Source organism: Styela clava, chromosome 15, assembly GCF_964204865.1.
Source record: "Styela clava chromosome 15, kaStyClav1.hap1.2, whole genome shotgun sequence".
In the NCBI taxonomy this organism is placed as follows: Eukaryota; Metazoa; Chordata; class Ascidiacea; order Stolidobranchia; family Styelidae; genus Styela; species Styela clava.
The window spans coordinates 12,718,103-12,734,124 of NC_135264.1; the positions used below are offsets into that span (position 1 = coordinate 12,718,103).

The window sequence follows — 16,022 nt, forward strand, 5'->3', positions numbered from 1 at the left end:
AGCTGTAATCTTTAAAGTTTATCACATCCTGGGTGAAGTGGTGGACTTGGGATTTAAACCCTAGGTTATAACATACGATGTCCTCATAAGTCCAACGCTTTAACCACTAGGCCGTTTTTTGTATTTTACAAACGGTGAACATCAGTGAACATGTTCTCCGTATCTTAAGATGGCTGCTTGTGAGGGGCTTCATTTCGAAAGAATTTAAATGTGGGATATGATTGATTCATCATTAGCTGTTAATGACACTGCAGACAGATAGCTTCCACACTCGACGCCAGGTACTTCTTTTTTTAAGCAAGCACTTTTCCTCTATGCTGTCTCTCTATCTCTTTCCTGGTCTACCTTTCCGTCGTTTTCCTTCCCTTGGGGTCCATTCTGTTGTGATTTTGGCCAATCTCATGTTGCCCATTCTGGCAAGATGTCCTGCCCACCGATCTTTCATGTTGTGTGTTCTTTCAAGTATACTTCATTATATTATATTCTATTATATTATATTCTTCTATTATATTTTGTGAAATCGAGTAAATTGCAAAATGATTAGTCCACCATTTGCAATACGACGAAGTGATAAGCAACAAGTTTGAGAAACTCTCGGAGCTGAGTAGACTTTTGGACAAATCAGGACAAAATTATACCACGTGACAACAATCATTACCCACTCAGCGGCAGTCCTTCCTTAATTACTTTATTTTCTTCTATGTTTCTTTATTTTAATTGCCTTCACCTTATTTTGACACGTTGGCGAAAGAAACGTCGCGCATTTGAATCGGAATCGAGGTATTCGTAGGTGCAAATTTTGGCTAGGTTTGAGCTGAAGTTGTGCGTATTACAGGTTTTCTTGTTCTGTTGTAAAGCACAGTACTTAATATAGGTGTACATAAAATTAATGGTTTATGCTAAGTTCCAGGAGTTAAAATGTATAAAAAGTAGAAGGCCGAGCGTTGTAAGCTACATATTGAATGGCCCGAGTAAAAATAGGTATCGTTTATAGTATATATATACAATCCAAAGTATTTTATACCGTTTCCAAATTTTGGGGGGGTGTTAGATATTGGGCTATTAGTGAAAAAACTATTTGTAACTTATTAAGTGTTATGTATTCAACTGTTCAAAAAATTGATACTACTTCGTTTTGACTTTCGTGTCCATGAATTCGAGCTTTGCTTTTTTGTTCTATATTGCGTTTTTGTCTGTGATTTCACCATTGTATGAAGGTCGATGATTCCAGTGATGGGTAAAAGTTCCTTGACCCACAGTTGCGAGCCCGAAGGCTAGTCCCGAATGAACTCTGTTAGCTTAGGTTAGTCTCGATATGAGTCGATCACCTAAGCTATGTCTCACTGGTATTGTTAGTTCACGATCAGTCAGTCAATGCATCAGTCGCCTAATATTTACAAATGCTTCCTGGTTCATCTTGTCTATTTTTGTTACTTTTTTTCTGTTACTTTTTCTGATACTTTTTTACTGATTTTGTGGGACTTCTATTGTCAGATTTTTGATTTTCTATGTGAAATTGTCGTGAAACGTGTTGTTGGGACTGGTTCATGCTACCCATGAGCACGGTGAGCGCTATTTACCAGCCATGGTGCGAGGGTGGTACGTTGAGTAGGTAAGTCCCACTTTTTTTTTTTTTTTTCCAAAAAGTTTATTTTCATCAAGATTAACCACGCCCTCATTATGTTACCAATCTATGTCGAGTGTGATAATTGATGACCATTGTTTGTTTCAGTGGAATTGATTGTTGAGGAAGCCATAAGGCGGACCGTCGATTATGTGAAACGGTGAACCACCATTCCGACGGCGAGAAGCCCAGCGATAATATCACCCATTGCATTCAAAACCTGATGGGGTGATCAAATAGTGTTCCTGACGCTTCGCACAATGCGCCAACCACCGAACCGAACTGGTGAAAACGACGGATCATGCCAACAGGTACGATTTCAAGTGGGTATTATGTTGGAGTTTATTGTAAATTTATTGTTTACATTAAGTACTTTACTTTCAGAGGCAGAAGTAGTGTCGATCATCGAGTGAATGGCGTTTGATTGATAACGAGTCGAGATTCATTCCATTCAGTTACTTGAGTTTCTTAAACCCGGACGCGCTTGAGTCAGTACCTCTTGCATCCCCAACACTGTTTTTACTGAATCACCAGCGAATCTGTCTGAATATATTTGTAAACAGGTACGTGATAAATCAATATACTGTATGGGTGTAATCGTAGCTCATTGTGAAGTAATTGTTTCTAATTATCGCTTGCTTTTTCCAGGTCGGGTTGGTTTTCAGAGCGAGAACCCCAACAGCATAATTGCCTATCGATCAAGTGTTTTCATGCTGTAATCAAGATGTTGTTGAAAGTGTCGAGTAGAATTTCATGAACACCCGAATTGTTATCAATCATTCCAGCCTTTTTAACACTGGTAAGCGAAACTGACGAAACATGCAAATAGGTATATGGTGAACTTAATATAGGTGTACATAATGGTTCATGCTAAGTTCCAGGAGTTAAAATGTATAAAAAGTAGAAGGTCGAGCGTTGTAGGCTACATATTGAATGGCCCGAGTCAAAAAAGGGATCGTTTATAGTATATATATAAAATCCAAAGTATTTTACACCGTTTCCAAATTTTTTTTGGGGGAGGGGGGGTCTTAGATATTGGGCTATTAGTGAAAAAACTATTTGTAACTTATTAAGTGTTATGTATTCAACTGTTCAAAAAATTGATACTACTTCGTTTTGACTTTCGTGTCCATGAATTCGAGCTTTGCTTTTTTGTTCTATATTGCGTTTTTGTCTGTGGTTTCACCATTGTATGAAGGTTGATGATTCCAGTGATGGGTAAAAGTTTCTTGACCCACAGTTGCGATCCCGAAGGCTAGTCCCGAATGAACTCTGTTAGCTTAGGTTAGTCTCGATATGAGTCGATCACCTAAGCTATGTCTCATTGGTATTGTTAGTTCACGATGGGTCCGTCAATGCATCAGTCGCCTAATATTTACAAATGCTTCCTGGTTCATCTTGTCTATTTTTGTTACTTTTTTCTGTTACTTTTTCTGATACTTTTTTACTGATTTTGTGGGACTTCTATTGTCAGATTTTTGATTTTCTATGTGAAATTGTCGTGAAACGTGTTGTTGGGACTGGTTCATGCTACCCATGAGCACGGTGAGCGCTATTTACCAGTCATGGTGCGAGGGTGGTAAGTTGAGTAGGCAAGTCCCACTTTTTTTTTTTTTTTCAAAAAGTTTATTTTCATCAAGATTAACCACGCCCTCATCCTGTTACCAATCTATGTCGAGTGTGATAATTGATGACCATTGTTTGTTTCAGTGAAATTGATTGTTGAGGAAGCCATAAGGCGGACCGTCGATTACGTGAAACGGTGAACCACCATTCCGACGGCGAGAAGCCCAGCGTTAATATCACCCACTCTATTCAAAACTTGATGGGGTAATCAAATAGTGTTCCTGACGCTTCGCACAATGCGCCAACCACCGAACCGAACTGGTGAAAACGACGGATCATGCCAACAGGTACGATTTCAAGTGGGTATTATGTTGGAGTTTATTGTAAATTTATTGTTTACATTAAGTACTTTACTTTCAGAGGTAGAAGTAGTGTCGATCATCGAGTGAATGGCGTTTGATTGATAACGAGTCGAGATTCATTCCATTCAGTTACTTGAGTTTTTTTGAACCCGGACGCGCTTGAGTCAGTACCTCTTGCATCCCCAACACTGTTTTTACTGAATCACCAGCGAATCTGTCTGAATATATTTGTAAACAGGTACGTGATAAATCAATATACTGTATGGGTGTAATCGTAGCTCATTGTGAAGTAATTGTTTCTAATTATCGCTTGCTTTTTCCAGGTCGGGTTGGTTTTCAGAGCGAGAACCCCAACAGCATAATTGCCTATCGATCAAGTGTTTTCATGCTGTAATCAAGATGTTGTTGAAAGTGTCGAGTAGAATTTCATGAACACCCGAATTGTTATCAATCATTCCAGCCTTTTTAACACTGGTAAGCGAAACTGACGAAACATGCAAATAGGTATATGGTGAACTTAATATAGGTGTACATAATGGTTCATGCTAAGTTCCAGGAGTTAAAATGTATAAAAAGTAGAAGGTCGAGCGTTGTAGGCTACATATTGAATGGCCCGAGTCAAAATAGGTATCGTTTATAGTATATATATACAATCCAAAGTATTTTATACCGTTTCCAAATTTTTTTTGGGGGAGGGGGGGTCTTAGATATTGGGCTATTAGTGAAAAAACTATTTGTAACTTATTAAGTGTTATGTATTCAACTGTTCAAAAAATTGATACTACTTCGTTTTGACTTTCGTGTCCATGAATTCGAACTTTGCTTTTTTGTTCTATATTGCGTTTTTGTCTGTGATTTCACCATTGTATGAAGGTTGATGATTCCAGTGATGGGTAAAAGTTTCTTGACCCACAGTTGCGATCCCGAAGGCTAGTCCCGAATGAACTCTGTTAGCTTAGGTTAGTCTCGATATGAGTCGATCACCTAAGCTATGTCTCATTGGTATTGTTAGTTCACGATGGGTCCGTCAATGCATCAGTCGCCTAATATTTACAAATGCTTCCTGGTTCATCTTGTCTATTTTTGTTACTTTTTTCTGTTACTTTTTCTGATACTTTTTTACTGATTTTGTGGGACTTCTATTGTCAGATTTTTGATTTTCTATGTGAAATTGTCGTGAAACGTGTTGTTGGGACTGGTTCATGCTACCCATGAGCACGGTGAGCGCTATTTACCAGTCATGGTGCGAGGGTGGTAAGTTGAGTAGGTAAGTCCCACTTTTTTTTTTTTGTCTTCAAAAAGTTTATTTTCATCAAGATTAACCACGCCCTCATCCTGTTACCAATCTATGTCGAGTGTGATAATTGATGACCATTGTTTGTTTCAGTGAAATTGATTGTTGAGGAAGCCATAAGGCGGACCGTCGATTACGTGAAACGGTGAACCACCATTCCGACGGCGAGAAGCCCAGCGTTAATATCACCCACTGTATTCAAAACTTGATGGGGTAATCAAATAGTGTTCCTGACGCTTCGCACAATGCGCCAACCACCGAACCGAACTGGTGAAAACGACGGATCATGCCAACAGGTACGATTTCAAGTGGGTATTATGTTGGAGTTTATTGTAAATTTATTGTTTACATTAAGTACTTTACTTTCAGAGGTAGAAGTAGTGCCGATCATCGAGTGAATGGCGTTTGATTGATAATGAGTCGAGATTCATTCCATTCAGTTACTTGAGTTTTTTTGAACCCGGACGCGCTTGAGTCAGTACCTCTTGCATCCCCAACACTGTTTTTACTGAATCACCAGCGAATCTGTCTGAATATATTTGTAAACAGGTACGTGATAAATCAATATACTGTATGGGTGTAATCGTAGCTCATTGTGAAGTAATTGTTTCTAATTATCGCTTGCTTCTTCCAGGTCGGGTTGGTTTTCAGAGCGAGAACCCCAACAGCATGATTGCCTATCGATCAGGTGTTTTCATGCTGTAATCAAGATGTTGTTGAAAGTGTCGAGTAGAATTTCATGAACACCCGAATTGTTATCAATCATTCCAGCCTTTTTAAGCGAAACTGGCGAAACATGCAAATAGGTATATGGTGAATTTCTAGTTGTGACTCATTGTTAAGTTATCCCTCATAATTATTGCATTTCCCCATAATTATTGAATTTATATTTTAGGTAGGAACGTGATTTCTAAAAATATCAACTCCCACCAACACCAGGAAGGTGCTCAGTTACTAAAATGCATAATTGTCTGGTACGGAGATCGAACAGTGTAACGGGTGCAAATCCATATAACGAATTACGCTGGTTATCTCGAGCAGAGCTGATCACTGGTTTGAGAAGTTTCAATGACGTGTATTCGGAAGCGTGTCAGTCATTCAATGAAAAATGATGACTCTAAACTAAAAAAACTCTAAAAAGTCCAGCTCTAAACTTGTTGATAGTAATTTATTATAAAGTAATCGTTCCTAAATAATACGCGTTTTTTCAGGTGTGGTTCAACATTGCAGAACGTCTATCAGGTCACGCTAATAGAGATGTTGTTCACGCTATTAACTGCAAAGATGTCTATCAATTCACATGAATATGTTTCAAATAGTTTATGATTGTTTTCTTCCTTTCGTTTTTGTCTAGTTCAACACTACAAACAGCTTTTTTTTTACTGCCCAGTACTTAAGCTGCTTACCATATTCTAGACTAGTGCCCTTCAGTCAGGATTGCACTGAACAGCCTGGAGCCACGGTCTCGCGGTTATAATCTCAATAATAATATGGCGCCGCTTCAAACTCAATGCTTCTATAACATTTTACTCTTGAATGAGTTCTCTTCTCAGTGGGTACTTTAACATACTTATTAAAAAATTCACTATATTTAGGCGTTGGTGATTGAACATTGGTATTTAAGAAGCAGCCCGGCCTAAATACGAGCAGCTTTTTCACCCAGAGTTATAGTCCTCTATAGTTGCTTCTTTAAGCTAGTACCGGTTTTTTATAATGGATATTTCTCAATGCGTTGACCCCATGATTAACGCAGAGATAATGTTTTTAGGCTGCACCTGCACTGGCGATTTGTTGAGTCGATCATTGCATAGATGAGTTCCATACCTGCATCAATCGCCACATTACAAAAGACTTGTAAGATTTTGAATTATTTTCAGTATTAGCCCTGATATCTGACTATAAAAGATTTTAGCCTGGCCAGTCTTCCTGCGGTATAGTGCGGAAATGTAGAAGACCAGCCGTGTATATTGCACTCCGGGTGACATACTAATGTATGCATCAGGTTGATATATTTGAGTATTCGCCCTGCCTGCCAATACTTCTCAGATTTAAACGTAATTGAAAAACATTGGTTTTTGGTTGGTGTGGGACCGCACATTTTGTAGATTCTTGTCCAACTATGCAAACGGGAGTATATTTGTCTTTTTTAAAAATGTATCTCGTAGTTCTTGCTCAACTGCCCCCGGAAAAAAAGTTTTATTTCATTAGGGGGTAAATATTAGAACAAAAGTAGAAAAGTAATCAACAATATTCTGAAATTTACCCGATTCCCACGTCGAAGCAAATCGAGAACGAAAATTGAACCTAAACTTCGTTCTCTTTCAGATGCAACAACCCGTAGTCGAATTAAAAGTCCTTTGTAATGCCGATCAAAGTAAGCTTGCATTCCCAGAGTTGGAGGTGGAGTCTGGTTTAGTTGTTCCTGCATGGAATTTGCCGGAGTCGCAAGTCTGGAATCTGAACTCTAGCGAAATTTTTAATTTATCTAATCGCTATTTTTTGCCAAATACGTTTTTATTTATTAGCTCTTTTATCGATTTCAAGTTTTCTCCCGGGGTCGTATAGCGTCAAATCTTCAAAATGCCTAATTTTCTGAAATTATTTCTATTTTTATCTTGTCAGACAAGTCGTATAGAATATGTTCTTGTGCTAATATTTTGCAATTTGCTAATAAATTTGAAAAATTAAATTTTGCGTGGGAAGTTGACGTTCGGGGAAACAAAGTTTTATTTATTATAGGGAAACTGTAATTAGCGCTTTGATGCTAGGTGTGGGTGTATTCAGTGATGATTCGTGACGTCACCAGCTAGGTTTACGGATGGGTTTCTTAGGGAAAGGTGTGACGTCATCAAATTTTGCAGCGGCGTCAGAAACCAGAAATAATGCTTCGTATACTTTATGTATGGCCGATCGTTTTTCATAGATAATTCGAGCATGAAACCAGTAATTTATGTACAATCGAGCTTGATCATATATGATCACAATATGAAAATTGAAAATTTCTGATTTTCTGGGTCTCAGCCTTCAATTTGAGCTGTTTTTCGATCAATTTGGATTCGAAGGAGCTTTCGGAGTAGGACTTCGTGGGTTTGAACCAGGAGCATCAAGGCAAACGAGGAACTTAAATTGTACGCCGCCACCCACTAGCCCACGATTGGCGATGGTATATTTTTAACTAACTTCTGATATTTATCTCCAGATGTTCAATTCTGTCGATCTTATCTAACTTTTATTTACTTATATATAAATAGTAGAACTTAGTTCTTTAAAGCAGCTCACGTTCACTTAGTCTAGTCGGTAAAGGCGGTGGACATTTAGACCTTTATGCTCATGGTTCGAGTCTCATTTGCTGTGCGTTGTCTTCTCATTCGTTGTGCGTTCCAGATAATAAACTGTACGTTTTGCAAGGCTGATTAGATGCTTCAAACTCCAAAATCAGGGAAATATCAAAGGTTCACAGACGTGAAAAAACGGAATTTTAATATTTATATGCATATCATATATGATCATACATGATTCAACGTAAATCTCTTGAATCACGCTCGGATCATCTATTGCATACGATCGGCCACACATAAGTTATTCCGGATTAAATTTCCCGGTTCTGGGCACCCGACCACCAGCCACGCTACAGTGCCTGCCCGCCGAACCGTAAATCACGTGCCAAAAATCACGCCCAGTCAGGGCCCAGGGCGCTCACTACGCTATCTTTTCAGTCTTTCTTGTTATGTAGCCCAAAATCTATTCTGCTTGAAATTCTTTTTGAATCCCTAATATATAATTTAATTAATTCATCAAGCAATATCAATGTTGTCAGTTTATTCGCACCATAATAATAGATGTACAAGCATTCGCAAACAATGAATAAGCATAATAACAATGAAAAGGCATTTTTATACGTTCACCATCTCGTTAAAAGAGTTATAGCGACATACGGATCGAACTATCGTACACCACATCCGTATGAATGGGGACCTAGTCTACTTTAGCCAATACCAGTTTAGACAGAATTCGAATTAGGCAAATCCGGGAATAAAAGAATATTATCCTGGGGCGCACCGAATTTTCACTGTAGTAAATATTCTAGTGCAGTCAGTATGCAAGGGGTATCAACTTCTGGTTTTGCGGGTACCGGCATCAATCACTCGAATTTCATAATACAAGTTGGACAGAATGCTTGGCAATTTTAGGAATAAATGTTATGAATAGAAATATTTTAGGAATAAATGTTATGAATAGAAATAGAATTTATAATATATATATATAATATAATAATTATAATTAGTGTATTCAACTCCATTCTGGCCTTGGGTTAACCGCTTTTCACTCGAGAACGGTTCCAAATTCCATCTTCGTTTTACCTCAGATGCAGACGAACCTATAAATACAAAAAAAAAGTAAAATAATCAGAATGTTTGGGTTACACGGGTTAGTAACCAAGGACATGGACGCTCAGAACGGTTAAGTTTTATAAATCATGATTAGCACTAAATTAAAAATATTGAAACAAATCATTTATACATCTCCATTCAAACCATTTTTGTTTTACCGGCATTCAGTCATCTCGTGGCGCTCCAAAAGTATGTGTACCCAGGGGCGCAGCCGGGATTTTTTAACGGGGGAGGGGGGTTACGGTGAAATTAAAACATTACACCAAAAGTGCTATTAACGACGACGTAATAATGCGTTCATAACTACAATGCATGGTCGTTCACAGCGAAATTCCACAGTTACGTGTAGCCTGCCTCTTTGCCTGACGGTGTTTGAATATTTTGCAAGTCCTATTTCAAACATCGACCATTAATCCGTAGTCAGCGGGTACCAGCATTTAGAAATAAAATAATAAAAATCGCGAAATTAATTTTAGAGAGAACTATAACTCGCAGATGAGTAGCGTCATGATTGATATATGTACAAAAAACACGCTCGCATAGAGCACCGATCAAATGCATTAAATGTGAAATGATTATTAACATGCGCCGTGATTAGTGGCGGGTAAAATCGTATTTTTTAATAGAGTTATTGGAATATTGAATATTTTCAGCGAACACCGAAAAATAAGTATTGTCATTTTAAACATTAATTTGGATGTCGACCGCCAGAACATTCGCCCTGACAATCAATCTTTTTTTGTTGGATTTCACTAGAAGACTGAAAACTCCTTAACAATGCGGCGTTTATTTCATTTCAATTTTGTCATAATCGAGGGCTGCAGTAAATTTTTTGTCACCGCGATTGTTTCGGCGGCCGACATTCCAATTAATGTTTTTAAGTTAAATTAAAGCACTTTTTTATTCAAATATTAAATCTCACGCAACGGCGGATATCGTATTTGGTTTTTATATTTTGGACAGAATTGCGAGTTCACATCGGCTATTAAGAAGCGCATTCACAACACAAATTTTATTCTCATTTTTATCTTCTGTGTAGGATTTGTATCACAGTTTGTAAATTACGGTCCCAATTTTAAGTGAACAATATTATCATTACTAATCCCGGGATGCGATATTCGTGAAGCGGATAGACATTTTCATGCTTTTAATTTTAGATCGTGTTCGTGTTACTTTCGTATTTCGTATTCCGCAAATTGATAATTGAGTATTTACGTAACTCAGCTTTCTATAAATTTCCATAAAATACATTATTTACCTGACTTAGGTGCTGACACGCTTTATGCAAAATTAGGAATTGAAAAATATGACGCAAAGAGGCAAGGAATTTTTTTTTTACATTTCTCGTTTCTACCAGTTAGCGGTAGCCGTCGGTAAATTCTTACCCGTAACTCGTTGTAAATTAATGTTAATAACTTCTATTTTGCTTTTCAATGCGCCGTGCTTTGTATTAGAATAAAAGTGATTCATTCGGGAAGAGAGAAAGTCCTTAAATTAGCCTCTAAACCCTTCTCTACTTTTGAGCGCCCATAACGGCGGTTAAATCGTTTCATGTGTGTTTCATGGAGAGAAGGAAAAAACATGCTTTCCTGAATTACAATCAACAATTACAAATTTTTATTTAATTCTTATCAGCACTAACTAAAAAAGTTAGAATATCTTGAAGACGGAAAAAGTCTGTAGGTGTTACTTGCGTTACGGTGATAACGCGCAAAATAATATCGCTTGGACCGCGAAACCATGATGCACGACTAAGCCGTTGCTTTTTTGTAGATGGAATTCACATCAAATTTTTTTCTCAAACGGGGGTATCCCCCCGATGGCTGCGTTCCTGCGTGTGCCAATATGGAGGTAACTAATTTTGTTCGCTTTGTTTACATCAAGTTGTGTGAAGGGAGTGAAACCTACGGGCAGGGTTTAACACAGACAGTCCCCGAGCTCGTAATATAACTGAAATAAGGAAAATCGGAATAAAATTATGGCACAACCATGACCTGGTTCACATACTACGGGAGTACCCATCTCGCATCTTGGAGTTTGGAATAAATCACATTTTTGTCAACCCGGGACACTGTATTCGGCCTGCAGTCAGACATCAATATATAATAAACATTTTAATTGTCAGCTTGAATTTTGAAAATTTTCACCTGTATAATGCGCACGAGCAAAAGTCATAGTCGATCCAAGTTCTTCGTCCGCTGCTGCGCTTCAACTAAGTAACCCATTTGGTTCACCTGTGAATAGTTACACTTTCATTCATAAATATGCATATTTGCCTGTTTGGCATTGTGAGTCTTAATTTATTACAACCTGAACGACGCCTTCACGGACATGAGATATTAACAAATGACTTATAACGTTTAAACGGTCATATCATATCATATCGCCGCCACGGCGTTGGAAGGATACATAAAACTTCGCACAAACTTAGCTTAGCAAGTAATAGGGTATGTCTGTGTTATGCGAAGTGGATTTAATGAGCGCCACAGTAAGAATATATCTTATATTACAATCTGCCACGATCTGACATATATTTTTTCAAAATTACACTCACCCAATTCTTAGTATCCCAGAACGGTCAGCGAAATGAGCAGCGAAAATGACGTCGAGATATTTTTTTAGAAGCGAGACTGCGCGGTCGATATCGACTAGGTGCTTTGTCTGTTGCTGCTTTCCGAGTGGAGAGTCCTGCATTTATATAAAGTTATACTTAATCAAACTTAATCATCAATGTGGTTTTATTTCAAAGGATAAGCAAAATCAATAAATAGCATAATATCGTACGAAGGGGTGCTTGTATCGAACGTTATTTTAATAACCTTACAACACTTAGATGGTCACCTAAAGGACGTCAAATCAAACTAACAGCGTAAATGACGTCACGCATCTTTCGCAGTGTGGTTTTGTTTAAAATTATAAGTAATACTTTTATTTTAAAATACTCCTAGATTGGTAATGGTCCAATGCATTTAAATATTCTTACCCAGAGAACGTTAACTCTTGAACGCCATAGAGCGAATGACGTTGCGCATCTTTCACAGCTCCGCCTGAAATAAAAGACAATTAAATGATTCGAATCAACTTCGGTGCTCTTTAGTTTTAAAGCACATTGTACTTCTCTTGATTCACACGGACTAGCTACATCTGAAACAAATACCAAATGTTGTTATCAAGTTTATTTTCCTGTAGTAAGCAGACGATATAGTTTAATAATCAACGTTGCGCATGTACAGCCTGTAGTAAGCAGACGATTTAGTTTAATAATCAACGTTGCGCATGTACAGTTGAAATTCGAAAGTTTATCTATCCAAAACAAAACAAATCCAATTAGCAAGATCATTTCCTTTCAGTAGCTCATGACTGCAATTACCACGGAATATAATAAAAACATTACCATCATTTTTACCTGCCGCAAAAACCTTCCTCGATCCCACATTATGCCGCTCACAGGACCAGCAGTGTGAATGGCACTTTATGCTTCGGATTTTCGTTGATGTCTAAAAAGATGAATCCAATGATATCATTTAAATCCTATTAGCAAGAATTTCAATTCTAATATGCCCAGACACTCACCTAGCATCATTACGAATCCTATCGAATCAACAGACGCTTTGTATTGCGGTAATTCATTTCCCTCGCTCTATCTTCTGCATCTAAAACCAACGTTTTCAGTAAAATATTGCATCGGGCATCGCCACGATCAAGGTTTAGGAATAACAGGAACCGTCAATACTATTACTCGTCCCTAACTTATAAGCCATTCGTGTTCGGGATGACAATGATTGTTCGTTAAATTCAAGCGTTACTGCCGTGTAAAATATACCTCGATAGTGTCTAATTATGATTTGAAAGAACATCAATCAGCAACGAAAAATTAAATACATAACATTATGCACACTTACCACTACTTCACTAGGTCACAAAAACGGCGCCGAACAGCCAGTAACCCAAATATAAGTGAATAAAACATGTATAAAAAAAAAAAACTTGTCCATAAAAAAGTTAGGAAATAACAATTCTACAACACTGAGCTGACAAAAGTAGCTTTTCCCAATAACCATTACCCACATTTGGCTCTCTTTATACAAAACTATCAGCTAAACCGCGACATTCACTTTTGCGACTACTCTACTACACTTTACACTACCTGAATCCTGACCAAAGGCCGCACCTTCGCTGTACACGATGCAACTGAGTTTCCCCGACGTCATTTTTACCTGCCGCAAAAACCTTCCTCGATCCCACATTATGCCGCTCACAGGACCAGCAGTGTGAATGGCACTTTATGCTTCGGATTTTCGTTGATGTCTAAAAAGATGAATCCAATGATATCATTTAAATCCTATTAGCAAGAATTTCAATTCTAATATGCCCAGACACTCACCTAGCATCATTACGAATCCTATCGAATCAACAGACGCTTTGTATTGCGGTAATTCATTTCCCTCGCTCTATCTTCTGCATCTAAAACCAACGTTTTCAGTAAAATATTGCATCGGGCATCGCCACGATCAAGGTTTAGGAATAACAGGAACCGTCAATACTATTACTCGTCCCTAACTTATAAGCCATTCGTGTTCGGGATGACAATGATTGTTCGTTAAATTCAAGCGTTACTGCCGTGTAAAATATACCTCGATAGTGTCTAATTATGATTTGAAAGAACATCAATCAGCAACGAAAAATTAAATACATAACATTATGCACACTTACCACTACTTCACTAGGTCACAAAAACGGCGCCGAACAGCCAGTAACCCAAATATAAGTGAATAAAACATGTATAAAAAAAAAAAACTTGTCCATAAAAAAGTTAGGAAATAACAATTCTACAACACTGAGCTGACAAAAGTAGCTTTTCCCAATAACCATTACCCACATTTGGCTCTCTTTATACAAAACTATCAGCTAAACCGCGACATTCACTTTTGCGACTACTCTACTACACTTTACACTACCTGAATCCTGACCAAAGGCCGCACCTTCGCTGTACACGATGCAACTGAGTTTCCCCGACGTCAACATCGCCCGCGTGTTGTGATTAGAAGAAGGCAATCATAATAAAGAAACAAAATAATGAAAGAATCGAGTCTTGATGTCAGCCAGTGATTGGTTAATGAGGGAAATCACGTGATTTGTTTACGTCCCTTTATCTCAAACACTTGTGCGTCTTGTTTTGTTTAACCACGAATTACAAATGGCGGATGAGAAGTGTGAATTGAGAAAAATCCTTTTTTAAGATTATGTCTTGTAACTTTATTTATTGAGAATCCAAGTGAAAAAGTAATATTTTGAGGCAAAATGTAGACTAGAATATATGGGTAATTAATATTTCAGCATTTGTGATAAATTTATATTTGGATACTTCCATAAACAATATGCTCAGATTTACGGTACTTGCCAGGTTCACCAACGTTTGTTACGTACTAATGTTTTCGGTAGAGCGTGTCGTGCTCTGGATAAACACTGTAAAAACATGTGATAAATATTACTCCAAATCACCGATAGGGATTTTCATATTCATCTCGGGAAAGAGCTGTATGAGACCGCTCAATCGTAAGGCAAACCACGGTTACCAGAATCTCTCATCTGGTTACCAGTTCATCAGGTATGGGACTAGTTGTGCTTATTCAATTTCCTATTATGACGTTCCGATAATTCAAAATTAGATTTTACTTAGCCCTTGTTATTTGTAATTCGAACCTGGTATACAAAAACAATATTCAAAATTCCTGTTCATTATTTCCACAATGCAAATGCAAAACCGCATTAAGCCAGACAAGACTATATATCTTCCTATAATCGTCACATTTTCTCACTACAACTTTTCTAGCTTTCCTTTTACTTCGTTACATTGTCCGTTTTGGGGCTTACAATAATCAATCAAAGTTAGGGTGTTAAAATAAAGTATATTAAATTGTTCAGCCTACAGTATTTAAAATGCATTACCAATTACATGAACCTGCATGCGTCATCGCCAACGTCTACACGAATTCAACATATTACTAATAATCTGTCTAGTAGGCCTTCCCACAATTTACAATATTTAGGAACTTGCTAAAATTATTAACGAGACACAACGCATAATTCTAATTGTTACGTTGTTTCATAATTACAATTGTTACGTAATGATAATGCCACAATTTCGCCATCTAATCGAAAACTTTGGAAATACTTTGCGACCCACTGGTTGGGAAGCACTAGTCTGATGAATCAACACAATTTGCTAAATGACAGAAATCTTTTTGATTGATTATACATACAAAAAATTCCATCTAACTTCTAGTTATTCCTGAAAGCAACTGCGTCATTTCTCTCTTCACGCTACTATGAAAAGTTGAATTATTTCCTGCAGAACTTCCTGTTGATTAAATCCATCAGTATGTAACTGACTCACAAAATTGGCAACGTAATGAATGAATCATTTAATATTTGAGTAAAGTGGAAAAGTTTATATGACGACAAAATAATTTGAAAAATGTACTTCGACCAGATTTAAAATAGAAAAAAAAATTTTGTTTCACTATTTTGCCCGAATACAACAACAGTGCGTCAAATATGTCTATTGAGTCATTGTAACATTCAAAATATTTGTATGCAACTCAGTTCTAAATTTATTTATAGGTGTATCGTTGATTTGTTGACCACAAAAATGCTATTTCTTTTGCAATTTGAAAAAATAAAAATGAGTTTTGAAACAAGTACCTCCTAAATAGATTCTGAATTGTTGATATTTAATCGGAATTTATTTAAACCTATTTTTAAAATGTAGTTGTAAAACGTTT

The 16,022-nt window shown here is 37.3% G+C and overlaps 2 long non-coding RNA genes across 6 annotated transcripts; one reads left to right on the forward strand and one right to left on the reverse strand.

The window, feature by feature from the left end:
• The first annotated feature begins 787 nt into the window (after positions 1-787).
• Positions 788-7,482, forward strand: LOC120334131 (uncharacterized). 4 transcript variants are annotated; one of them, XR_013480642.1, is made up of 11 exons: positions 788-1,612; positions 1,733-1,935; positions 2,009-2,187; positions 2,273-2,423; positions 3,335-3,537; positions 3,611-3,790; positions 3,876-4,026; positions 4,702-4,819; positions 4,940-5,142; positions 5,216-5,395; positions 5,481-5,629. It is a non-coding gene; the product is annotated as an uncharacterized LOC120334131 (long non-coding RNA). The 4 variants fall into 4 exon arrangements; XR_013480639.1 differs by lacking the exons at positions 4,702-4,819; positions 4,940-5,142; positions 5,216-5,395; positions 5,481-5,629 and adding exons at positions 5,742-6,088; positions 6,615-6,700; positions 7,172-7,482; XR_013480641.1 differs by lacking the exon at positions 4,702-4,819.
• A 1,168-nt stretch (positions 7,483-8,650) lies between these two features.
• Positions 8,651-15,493, reverse strand: LOC120334126 (uncharacterized). 2 transcript variants are annotated; one of them, XR_013468974.1, is made up of 9 exons: positions 13,951-15,493; positions 13,622-13,701; positions 13,140-13,545; positions 12,811-12,890; positions 12,644-12,734; positions 12,221-12,284; positions 11,792-11,925; positions 11,385-11,471; positions 8,651-9,224 (listed from the first exon to the last, which is right to left on the reverse strand). It is a non-coding gene; the product is annotated as an uncharacterized LOC120334126 (long non-coding RNA). The 2 variants fall into 2 exon arrangements; XR_013468975.1 differs by having other exon boundaries at positions 13,385-13,545; positions 13,951-15,491.
• Positions 15,494-16,022: the final 529 nt, after the last annotated feature.